This window comes from Scyliorhinus torazame, chromosome 4, assembly GCF_047496885.1.
Source record: "Scyliorhinus torazame isolate Kashiwa2021f chromosome 4, sScyTor2.1, whole genome shotgun sequence".
Classification (NCBI taxonomy): domain Eukaryota; kingdom Metazoa; phylum Chordata; class Chondrichthyes; order Carcharhiniformes; family Scyliorhinidae; genus Scyliorhinus; species Scyliorhinus torazame.
Genome location: NC_092710.1, coordinates 303,975,968 through 303,985,967, shown reverse-complemented (window position 1 = coordinate 303,985,967; position 10,000 = coordinate 303,975,968). Strand labels below are relative to the sequence as shown.

At 56.8% G+C, this 10,000-nt stretch overlaps 12 non-coding genes and 1 pseudogene across 12 annotated transcripts; all 13 read left to right on the top strand.

Annotated features, from left to right (window-relative positions):
* Positions 1-53: 53 nt before the first annotated feature.
* Positions 54-172, top strand: LOC140415381 (5S ribosomal RNA). Its single transcript, XR_011944492.1, has one exon. It is a non-coding gene; the product is annotated as a 5S ribosomal RNA (ribosomal RNA).
* Positions 173-866: 694 nt separating this feature from the next.
* Positions 867-985, top strand: LOC140413269 (5S ribosomal RNA). Its single transcript, XR_011942444.1, has one exon. It is a non-coding gene; the product is annotated as a 5S ribosomal RNA (ribosomal RNA).
* A 693-nt stretch (positions 986-1,678) lies between these two features.
* On the top strand, positions 1,679-1,797 carry LOC140411827 (5S ribosomal RNA). Its single transcript, XR_011941039.1, has one exon. It is a non-coding gene; the product is annotated as a 5S ribosomal RNA (ribosomal RNA).
* Positions 1,798-2,493: 696 nt separating this feature from the next.
* Positions 2,494-2,612, top strand: LOC140413417 (5S ribosomal RNA). Its single transcript, XR_011942586.1, has one exon. It is a non-coding gene; the product is annotated as a 5S ribosomal RNA (ribosomal RNA).
* A 696-nt stretch (positions 2,613-3,308) lies between these two features.
* Positions 3,309-3,427, top strand: LOC140415505 (5S ribosomal RNA; annotated as a pseudogene).
* Positions 3,428-4,121: 694 nt separating this feature from the next.
* Positions 4,122-4,240, top strand: LOC140413268 (5S ribosomal RNA). Its single transcript, XR_011942443.1, has one exon. It is a non-coding gene; the product is annotated as a 5S ribosomal RNA (ribosomal RNA).
* A 696-nt stretch (positions 4,241-4,936) lies between these two features.
* LOC140414103 (5S ribosomal RNA) lies at positions 4,937-5,055 on the top strand. The gene has a single exon (XR_011943248.1). It is a non-coding gene; the product is annotated as a 5S ribosomal RNA (ribosomal RNA).
* A 694-nt stretch (positions 5,056-5,749) lies between these two features.
* Positions 5,750-5,868, top strand: LOC140414583 (5S ribosomal RNA). The gene has a single exon (XR_011943721.1). It is a non-coding gene; the product is annotated as a 5S ribosomal RNA (ribosomal RNA).
* A 694-nt stretch (positions 5,869-6,562) lies between these two features.
* On the top strand, positions 6,563-6,681 carry LOC140414345 (5S ribosomal RNA). Its single transcript, XR_011943482.1, has one exon. It is a non-coding gene; the product is annotated as a 5S ribosomal RNA (ribosomal RNA).
* A 694-nt stretch (positions 6,682-7,375) lies between these two features.
* On the top strand, positions 7,376-7,494 carry LOC140413522 (5S ribosomal RNA). Its single transcript, XR_011942688.1, has one exon. It is a non-coding gene; the product is annotated as a 5S ribosomal RNA (ribosomal RNA).
* Positions 7,495-8,188: 694 nt separating this feature from the next.
* On the top strand, positions 8,189-8,307 carry LOC140414102 (5S ribosomal RNA). The gene has a single exon (XR_011943247.1). It is a non-coding gene; the product is annotated as a 5S ribosomal RNA (ribosomal RNA).
* A 694-nt stretch (positions 8,308-9,001) lies between these two features.
* Positions 9,002-9,120, top strand: LOC140414344 (5S ribosomal RNA). Its single transcript, XR_011943481.1, has one exon. It is a non-coding gene; the product is annotated as a 5S ribosomal RNA (ribosomal RNA).
* Positions 9,121-9,814: 694 nt separating this feature from the next.
* Positions 9,815-9,933, top strand: LOC140413521 (5S ribosomal RNA). The gene has a single exon (XR_011942687.1). It is a non-coding gene; the product is annotated as a 5S ribosomal RNA (ribosomal RNA).
* Positions 9,934-10,000: the final 67 nt, after the last annotated feature.

Here is a 10,000-nt window from a genome sequence, read left to right as displayed (position 1 = left end):
GCGAGGGTGCTAGCGTGGCCGGCTTGAATAGGCAAGAAGACGGTGGTGCAGATGCCTACGGCCATACTAGTCTGAAAACGCCCGATCTCGTCTGATCTCAGAACCTAAGCAGACTCAGGCCTGGTTAGTACTTGGATGGGAGACCGTCTGGGAATACCAGGTGCAGTAGGCTTTTGCGGCCAGCAGAGACTGCTCACGCCAAGCGCTCTCCACACCAGAGGCAGGCCAACCTTTTGCTGCTCTCTGCGTCCTCACCATTCCTCCCAACACTTGCCTGCGGGCTCAACTCAGGCAGGCGGCTTGGTCGGGCCATTCAGCTGCTGCAGCTTTGCCGGGCCTTTGCAACGCAGCACGGTTGTGTGCCTTGGCGTGCTGCACTTTGATGGGCACGCCAGCTGGCCCGTGTGGCCGCAAGCCAGTGTGTCGGCAGGACGTTCTGTCTCCTAGCCTGAAGGCGCCGCATGAATGCAAGTTGTGGCATTGGGGCAGGTGTGGAAAGCGAAGGAAGAGAGAGCTGGCTTGCATTGCCTGCCTGACCCTTGTGCTGGCTGTGCTGAGAGAAGTGCGCAGCGTTGCAATGTGGAAAGGCAGCAGCGTGCAGGCGGCAGGCTGGTGTGAGGTGGGCGGGGCTTGCAGTTTTCCTTGGGGAGGTGGAGAAGAAAAAAGAGAGCTAGGTGGGGATGGCATGAAGGGGAGCGAGTATCAGGCATATAGGCTAGAATTAGCAGGAGAATGAGAGAAAGAGGAGGAGAAGTAGAAGTAGAAGTAGAAAAAGAGAGAGAAAAAATTGAAAACAACCGGAAAGAAGAAGTGGCAAGGGTGCTAGCATGGCCGGCTTGAATAGGCAAGAAGACGGTGGTGCAGATGCCTACGGCCATACTAGTCTGAAAACGCCCGATCTCGTCTGATCTCGGAAGCTAAGCAGACTCAGGCCTGATTAGTACTTGGATGGGAGACCGCCTGGGAATACCAGGTGCAGTAGGCTTTTGCGGCCAGCAGAGACTGCTCACGCCAAGCGCTCTCCACACCAGAGGCAGGCCAACCTTTTGCTGCTCTCTGCGTCCTCGCCATTCCTCCCAACACTTGCCTGCGGGCTCAACTCAGGCAGGCGGCTTGGTCGGGCCATTCAGCTGCTGCAGCTTTGCCGGGCCTTTGCAACGCAGCACGGTTGGGTGCCTTGGCGTGCTGTACTTTGATGGGCACGCCAGCTGGCCCGTGTGGCCACAAGCCAGTGTGTCGGCAGGATATTCTGTCTCCTAGCCTGAAGGCGCCGCATGAATGCAAGTTGTGGCATTGGGGCTGATGTGGATAGCGAAGGAAGAGAGAGCTGGCTTGCATTGCCTGCCTGACCCTTGTGCTGGCTGTGCTGAGAGAAGTGCGCAGCGTTGCAATGTGGAAAGGCAGCAGCGTGCAGGCGGCAGGCTGGTGTGAGGTGGGCGGGGCTTGCAGTTTTCCTTGGGAGGTGGAAAAGAAAAAAGAGAGCTAGGTGGGGATGGCATGAAGGGGAGCGAGTATCAGGCATATAGGCTAGAATTAGCAGGAGAAGGAGAGAAAGAGGAGGAGAAGTAGAAGTAGAAGTAGAAAAAGAGAGAGAAAAAATTGAAAACAACCGGAAAGAAGAAGTGGCGAGGGTGCTAGCGTGGCCGGCTTGAATAGGCAAGAAGACGGTGGTGCAGATGCCTACGGCCATACTAGTCTGAAAACGCCCGATCTCGTCTGATCTCGGAAGCTAAGCAGACTCAGGCCTGGTTAGTACTTGGATGGGAGACCGCCTGGGAATACCAGGTGCAGTAGGCTTTTGCGGCCAGCAGAGACTGCTCACGCCAAGCACTCTCCACACCAGAGGCAGGCCAACCTTTTGCTGCTCTCTGCGTCCTCACCATTCCTCCCAACACTTGCCTGCGGGCTCAACTCAGGCAGGCGGCTTGGTCGGGCCATTCAGCTGCTGCAGCTTTGCCGGGCCTTTGCAACGCAGCACGGTTGTGTGCCTTGGCGTGCTGCACTTTGATGGGCACGCCAGCTGGCCCGTGTGGCCGCAAGCCAGTGTGTCGGCAGGACGTTCTCTCTCCTAGCCTGAAGGCGCCGCATGAATGCAAGTTGTGGCATTGGGGCAGGTGTGGAAAGCGAAGGAAGAGAGAGCTGGCTTGCATTGCCTGCCTGACCCTTCTGCTGGCTGTGCTGAGAGAAGTGCGCAGCGTTGCAATGTGGAAAGGCAGCAGCGTGCAGGCGGCAGGCTGGTGTGAGGTGGGCGGGGCTTGCAGTTTTCCTTGGGGGAGGTGGAGAAGAAAAAAAGAGAGCTAGCTGGGGACGGCATGAAGGGGAGCGAGTATCAGGCATATAGGCTAGAATTAGCAGGAGAAGGAGAGAAAGAGGAGGAGAAGTAGAAGTAGAAGTAGAAAAAGAGAGAGAAAAAATTGAAAACAACCGGAAAGAAGAAGTGGCGAGGTTGCTACGGTGGCCAGCTTGAATAGGCGAGAAGACGGTGCTGCAGATGCCTACGGCCATACTAGTCTGAAAATGCCCGATCTCGTCTGATCTCGGAAGCTAAGCAGACTCAGGCCTGGTTAGTACTTGGATGGGAGACCGCCTGGGAATACCAGGTGCAGTAGGCTTTTGCGGCCAGCAGTGACTGCTCACGCCAAGCACTCTCCACACCAGAGGCAGGCCAACCTTTTGCTGCTCTCTGCGTCCTCGCCATTCCTCCCAACACTTGCCTGCGGGCTCAACTCAGGCAGGCGGCTTGGTCGGGCCATTCAGCTGCTGCAGCTTTGCCGGGCCTTTGCAACGCAGCACGGTTGGGTGCCTTGGCGTGCTGTACTTTGATGGGCACGCCAGCTGGCCCGTGTGGCCACAAGCCAGTGTGTCGGCAGGACATTCTGTCTCCTAGCCTGAAGGCGCCGCATGAATGCAAGTTGTGGCATTGGGGCAGGTGTGGAAAGCGAAGGAAGAGAGAGCTGGCTTGCATTGCCTGCCTGACCCTTGTGCTGGCTGTGCTGAGAGAAGTGCGCAGCGTTGCAATGTGGAAAGGCAGCAGCGTGCAGGCGGCAGGCTGGTGTGAGGTGGGCGGGGCTTGCAGTTTTCCTTGGGGGAGGTGGAGAAGAAAAAAAGAGAGCTAGCTGGGGATGGCATGAAGGGGAGCGAGTATCAGGCATATAGGCTAGAATTAGCAGGAGAAGGAGAGAAAGAGGAGGAGAAGTAGAAGTAGAAGTAGAAAAAGAGAGAGAAAAAATTGAAAACAACCGGAAAGAAGAAGTGGCGAGGGTGCTAGCGTGGCCGGCTTGAATAGGCAAGAAGACGGTGGTGCAGATGCCTACGGCCATACTAGTCTGAAAACGCCCGATCTCGTCTGATCTCAGAACCTAAGCAGACTCAGGCCTGGTTAGTACTTGGATGGGAGACCGTCTGGGAATACCAGGTGCAGGAGGCTTTTGCGGCCAGCAGAGACTGCTCACGCCAAGCGCTCTCCACACCAGAGGCAGGCCAACCTTTTGCTGCTCTCTGCGTCCTCACCATTCCTCCCAACACTTGCCTGCGGGCTCAACTCAGGCAGGCGGCTTGGTCGGGCCATTCAGCTGCTGCAGCTTTGCCGGGCCTTTGCAACGCAGCACGGTTGTGTGCCTTGGCGTGCTGCACTTTGATGGGCACGCCAGCTGGCCCGTGTGGCCGCAAGCCAGTGTGTCGGCAGGACGTTCTGTCTCCTAGCCTGAAGGCGCCGCATGAATGCAAGTTGTGGCATTGGGGCAGGTGTGGAAAGCGAAGGAAGAGAGAGCTGGCTTGCATTGCCTGCCTGACCCTTGTGCTGGCTGTGCTGAGAGAAGTGCGCAGCGTTGCAATGTGGAAAGGCAGCAGCGTGCAGGCGGCAGGCTGGTGTGAGGTGGGCGGGGCTTGCAGTTTTCCTTGGGGAGGTGGAGAAGAAAAAAGAGAGCTAGGTGGGGATGGCATGAAGGGGAGCGAGTATCAGGCATATAGGCTAGAATTAGCAGGAGAATGAGAGAAAGAGGAGGAGAAGTAGAAGTAGAAGTAGAAAAAGAGAGAGAAAAAATTGAAAACAACCGGAAAGAAGAAGTGGCAAGGGTGCTAGCATGGCCGGCTTGAATAGGCAAGAAGACGGTGGTGCAGATGCCTACGGCCATACTAGTCTGAAAACGCCCGATCTCGTCTGATCTCGGAAGCTAAGCAGACTCAGGCCTGATTAGTACTTGGATGGGAGACCGCCTGGGAATACCAGGTGCAGTAGGCTTTTGCGGCCAGCAGAGACTGCTCACGCCAAGCGCTCTCCACACCAGAGGCAGGCCAACCTTTTGCTGCTCTCTGCGTCCTCGCCATTCCTCCCAACACTTGCCTGCGGGCTCAACTCAGGCAGGCGGCTTGGTCGGGCCATTCAGCTGCTGCAGCTTTGCCGGGCCTTTGCAACGCAGCACGGTTGGGTGCCTTGGCGTGCTGTACTTTGATGGGCACGCCAGCTGGCCCGTGTGGCCACAAGCCAGTGTGTCGGCAGGATATTCTGTCTCCTAGCCTGAAGGCGCCGCATGAATGCAAGTTGTGGCATTGGGGCTGATGTGGATAGCGAAGGAAGAGAGAGCTGGCTTGCATTGCCTGCCTGACCCTTGTGCTGGCTGTGCTGAGAGAAGTGCGCAGCGTTGCAATGTGGAAAGGCAGCAGCGTGCAGGCGGCAGGCTGGTGTGAGGTGGGCGGGGCTTGCAGTTTTCCTTGGGGGAGGTGGAGAAGAAAAAAAGAGAGCTAGCTGGGGACGGCATGAAGGGGAGCGAGTATCAGGCATATAGGCTAGAATTAGCAGGAGAAGGAGAGAAAGAGGAGGAGAAGTAGAAGTAGAAGTAGAAAAAGAGAGAGAAAAAATTGAAAACAACCGGAAAGAAGAAGTGGCGAGGTTGCTAGGGTGGCCAGCTTGAATAGGCGAGAAGACGGTGCTGCAGATGCCTACGGCCATACTAGTCTGAAAATGCCCGATCTCGTCTGATCTCGGAAGCGAAGCAGACTCAGGCCTGGTTAGTACTTGGATGGGAGACCGCCTGGGAATACCAGGTGCAGTAGGCTTTTGCGGCCAGCAGTGACTGCTCACGCCAAGCACTCTCCACACCAGAGGCAGGCCAACCTTTTGCTGCTCTCTGCGTCCTCGCCATTCCTCCCAACACTTGCCTGCGGGCTCAACTCAGGCAGGCGGCTTGGTCGGGCCATTCAGCTGCTGCAGCTTTGCCGGGCCTTTGCAACGCAGCACGGTTGTGTGCCTTGGCGTGCTGCACTTTGATGGGCACGCCAGCTGGCCCGTGTGGCCGCAAGCCAGTGTGTCGGCAGGACGTTCTCTCTCCTAGCCTGAAGGCGCCGCATGAATGCAAGTTGTGGCATTGGGGCAGGTGTGGAAAGCGAAGGAAGAGAGAGCTGGCTTGCATTGCCTGCCTGACCCTTGTGCTGGCTGTGCTGAGAGAAGTGCGCAGCGTTGCAATGTGGAAAGGCAGCAGCGTGCAGGCGGCAGGCTGGTGTGAGGTGGGCGGGGCTTGCAGTTTTCCTTGGGGAGGTGGAGAAGAAAAAAGAGAGCAAGGTGGGGATGGCATGAAGGGGAGCGAGTATCAGGCATATAGGCTAGAGTTAGCAGGAGAAGGAGAGAAAGAGGAGGAGAAGTAGAAGTAGAAGTAGAAAAAGAGAGAGAAAAAATTGAAAACAACCGGAAAGAAGAAGTGGCGAGGGTGCTAGCGTGGCCGGCTTGAATAGGCAAGAAGACGGTGGTGCAGATGCCTACGGCCATACTAGTCTGAAAACGCCCGATCTCGTCTGATCTCGGAACCTAAGCAGACTCAGGCCTGGTTAGTACTTGGATGGGAGACCGCCTGGGAATACCAGGTGCAGTAGGCTTTTGCGGCCAGCAGAGACTGCTCACGCCAAGCGCTCTCCACACCAGAGGCAGGCCAACCTTTTGCTGCTCTCTGCGTCCTCGCCATTCCTCCCAACACTTGCCTGCGGGCTCAACTCAGGCAGGCGGCTTGGTCGGGCCATTCAGCTGCTGCAGCTTTGCCGGGCCTTTGCAACGCAGCACGGTTGGGTGCCTTGGCGTGCTGTACTTTGTTGGGCACGCCAGCTGGCCCGTGTGGCCACAAGCCAGTGTGTCGGCAGGACATTCTGTCTCCTAGCCTGAAGGCGCCGCATGAATGCAAGTTGTGGCATTGGGGCTGATGTGGATAGCGAAGGAAGAGAGAGCTGGCTTGCATTGCCTGCCTGACCCTTGTGCTGGCTGTGCTGAGAGAAGTGCGCAGCGTTGCAATGTGGAAAGGCAGCAGCGTGCAGGCGGCAGGCTGGTGTGTGGTGGGCGGGGCTTGCAGTTTTCCTTGGGGAGGTGGAGAAGAAAAAAGAGAGCTAGGTGGGGACGGCATGAAGGGGAGCGAGTATCAGGCATATAGGCTAGAATTAGCAGGTGAAGGAGAGAAAGAGGAGGAGAAGTAGAAGTAGAAGTAGAAAAAGAGAGAGAAAAAATTGAAAACAACCGGAAAGAAGAAGTGGCGAGGGTGCTAGGGTGGCCAGCTTGAATAGGCGAGAAGAAGGTGCTGCAGATGCCTACGGCCATACTAGTCTGAAAATGCCCGATCTCGTCTGATCTCGGAAGCAAAGCAGACTCAGGCCTGGTTAGTACTTGGATGGGAGACCGCCTGGGAATACCAGGTGCAGTAGGCTTTTGCGGCCAGCAGTGACTGCTCACGCCAAGCACTCTCCACACCAGAGGCAGGCCAACCTTTTGCTGCTCTCTGCGTCCTCGCCATTCCTCCCAACACTTGCCTGCGGGCTCAACTCAGGCAGGCGGCTTGGTCGGGCCATTCAGCTGCTGCAGCTTTGCCGGGCCTTTGCAACGCAGCACGGTTGTGTGCCTTGGCGTGCTGCACTTTGATGGGCACGCCAGCTGGCCCGTGTGGCCGCAAGCCAGTGTGTCGGCAGGACGTTCTCTCTCCTAGCCTGAAGGCGCCGCATGAATGCAAGTTGTGGCATTGGGGCTGGTGTGGAAAGCGAAGGAAGAGAGAGCTGGCTTGCATTGCCTGCCTGACCCTTGTGCTGGCTGTGCTGAGAGAAGTGCGCAGCGTTGCAATGTGGAAAGGCAGCAGCGTGCAGGCGGCAGGCTGGTGTGAGGTGGGCGGGGCTTGCAGTTTTCCTTGGGGAGGTGGAGAAGAAAAAAGAGAGCTAGGTGGGGACGGCATGAAGGGGAGCGAGTATCAGGCATATAGGCTAGAATTAGCAGGAGAAGGAGAGAAAGAGGAGGAGAAGTAGAAGTAGAAGAAGAAAAAGAGAGAGAAAAAATTGAAAACAACCGGAAAGAAGAAGTGGCGAGGGTGCTAGGGTGGCCAGCTTGAATAGGCGAGAAGACGGTGCTGCAGATGCCTACGGCCATACTAGTCTGAAAACGCCTGATCTCGTCTGATCTCGGAAGCTAAGCAGACTCAGGCCTGGTTAGTACTTGGATGGGAGACCGCCTGGGAATACCAGGTGCAGTAGGCTTTTGCGGCCAGCAGAGACTGCTCACGCCAAGCACTCTCCACACCAGAGGCAGGCCAACCTTTTGCTGCTCTCTGCGTCCTCACCATTCCTCCCAACACTTGCCTGCGGGCTCAACTCAGGCAGGCGGCTTGGTCGGGCCATTCAGCTGCTGCAGCTTTGCCGGGCCTTTGCAACGCAGCACGGTTGTGTGCCTTGGCGTGCTGCACTTTGATGGGCACGCCAGCTGGCCCGTGTGGCCGCAAGCCAGTGTGTCGGCAGGACGTTCTCTCTCCTAGCCTGAAGGCGCCGCATGAATGCAAGTTGTGGCATTGGGGCAGGTGTGGAAAGCGAAGGAAGAGAGAGCTGGCTTGCATTGCCTGCCTGACCCTTGTGCTGGCTGTGCTGAGAGAAGTGCGCAGCGTTGCAATGTGGAAAGGCAGCAGCGTGCAGGCGGCAGGCTGGTGTGAGGTGGGCGGGGCTTGCAGTTTTCCTTGGGGAGGTGGAGAAGAAAAAAGAGAGCTAGGTGGGGATGGCATGAAGGGGAGCGAGTATCAGGCATATAGGCTAGAATTAGCAGGAGAAGGAGAGAAAGAGGAGGAGAAGTAGAAGTAGAAGTAGAAAAAGAGAGAGAAAAAATTGAAAACAACCGGAAAGAAGAAGTGGCGAGGGTGCTAGCGTGGCCGGCTTGAATAGGCAAGAAGACGGTGGTGCAGATGCCTACGGCCATACTAGTCTGAAAATGCCCGATCTCGTCTGATCTCGGAAGCGAAGCAGACTCAGGCCTGGTTAGTACTTGGATGGGAGACCGCCTGGGAATACCAGGTGCAGTAGGCTTTTGCGGCCAGCAGTGACTGCTCACGCCAAGCACTCTCCACACCAGAGGCAGGCCAACCTTTTGCTGCTCTCTGCGTCCTCGCCATTCCTCCCAACACTTGCCTGCGGGCTCAACTCAGGCAGGCGGCTTGGTCGGGCCATTCAGCTGCTGCAGCTTTGCCGGGCCTTTGCAACGCAGCACGGTTGGGTGCCTTGGCGTGCTGTACTTTGTTGGGCACGCCAGCTGGCCCGTGTGGCCACAAGCCAGTGTGTCGGCAGGACATTCTGTCTCCTAGCCTGAAGGCGCCGCATGAATGCAAGTTGTGGCATTGGGGCTGATGTGGATAGCGAAGGAAGAGAGAGCTGGCTTGCATTGCCTGCCTGACCCTTGTGCTGGCTGTGCTGAGAGAAGTGCGCAGCGTTGCAATGTGGAAAGGCAGCAGCGTGCAGGCGGCAGGCTGGTGTGTGGTGGGCGGGGCTTGCAGTTTTCCTTGGGGAGGTGGAGAAGAAAAAAGAGAGCTAGGTGGGGACGGCATGAAGGGGAGCGAGTATCAGGCATATAGGCTAGAATTAGCAGGTGAAGGAGAGAAAGAGGAGGAGAAGTAGAAGTAGAAGTAGAAAAAGAGAGAGAAAAAATTGAAAACAACCGGAAAGAAGAAGTGGCGAGGGTGCTAGGGTGGCCAGCTTGAATAGGCGAGAAGAAGGTGCTGCAGATGCCTACGGCCATACTAGTCTGAAAATGCCCGATCTCGTCTGATCTCGGAAGCAAAGCAGACTCAGGCCTGGTTAGTACTTGGATGGGAGACCGCCTGGGAATACCAGGTGCAGTAGGCTTTTGCGGCCAGCAGTGACTGCTCACGCCAAGCACTCTCCACACCAGAGGCAGGCCAACCTTTTGCTGCTCTCTGCGTCCTCGCCATTCCTCCCAACACTTGCCTGCGGGCTCAACTCAGGCAGGCGGCTTGGTCGGGCCATTCAGCTGCTGCAGCTTTGCCGGGCCTTTGCAACGCAGCACGGTTGTGTGCCTTGGCGTGCTGCACTTTGATGGGCACGCCAGCTGGCCCGTGTGGCCGCAAGCCAGTGTGTCGGCAGGACGTTCTCTCTCCTAGCCTGAAGGCGCCGCATGAATGCAAGTTGTGGCATTGGGGCTGGTGTGGAAAGCGAAGGAAGAGAGAGCTGGCTTGCATTGCCTGCCTGACCCTTGTGCTGGCTGTGCTGAGAGAAGTGCGCAGCGTTGCAATGTGGAAAGGCAGCAGCGTGCAGGCGGCAGGCTGGTGTGAGGTGGGCGGGGCTTGCAGTTTTCCTTGGGGAGGTGGAGAAGAAAAAAGAGAGCTAGGTGGGGACGGCATGAAGGGGAGCGAGTATCAGGCATATAGGCTAGAATTAGCAGGAGAAGGAGAGAAAGAGGAGGAGAAGTAGAAGTAGAAGAAGAAAAAGAGAGAGAAAAAATTGAAAACAACCGGAAAGAAGAAGTGGCGAGGGTGCTAGGGTGGCCAGCTTGAATAGGCGAGAAGACGGTGCTGCAGATGCCTACGGCCATACTAGTCTGAAAACGCCTGATCTCGTCTGATCTCGGAAGCTAAGCAGACTCAGGCCTGGTTAGTACTTGGATGGGAGACCGCCTGGGAATACCAGGTGCAGTAGGCTTTTGCGGCCAGCAGAGACTGCTCACGCCAAGCACTCTCCACACCAGAGGCAGGCCAACCTTTTGCTG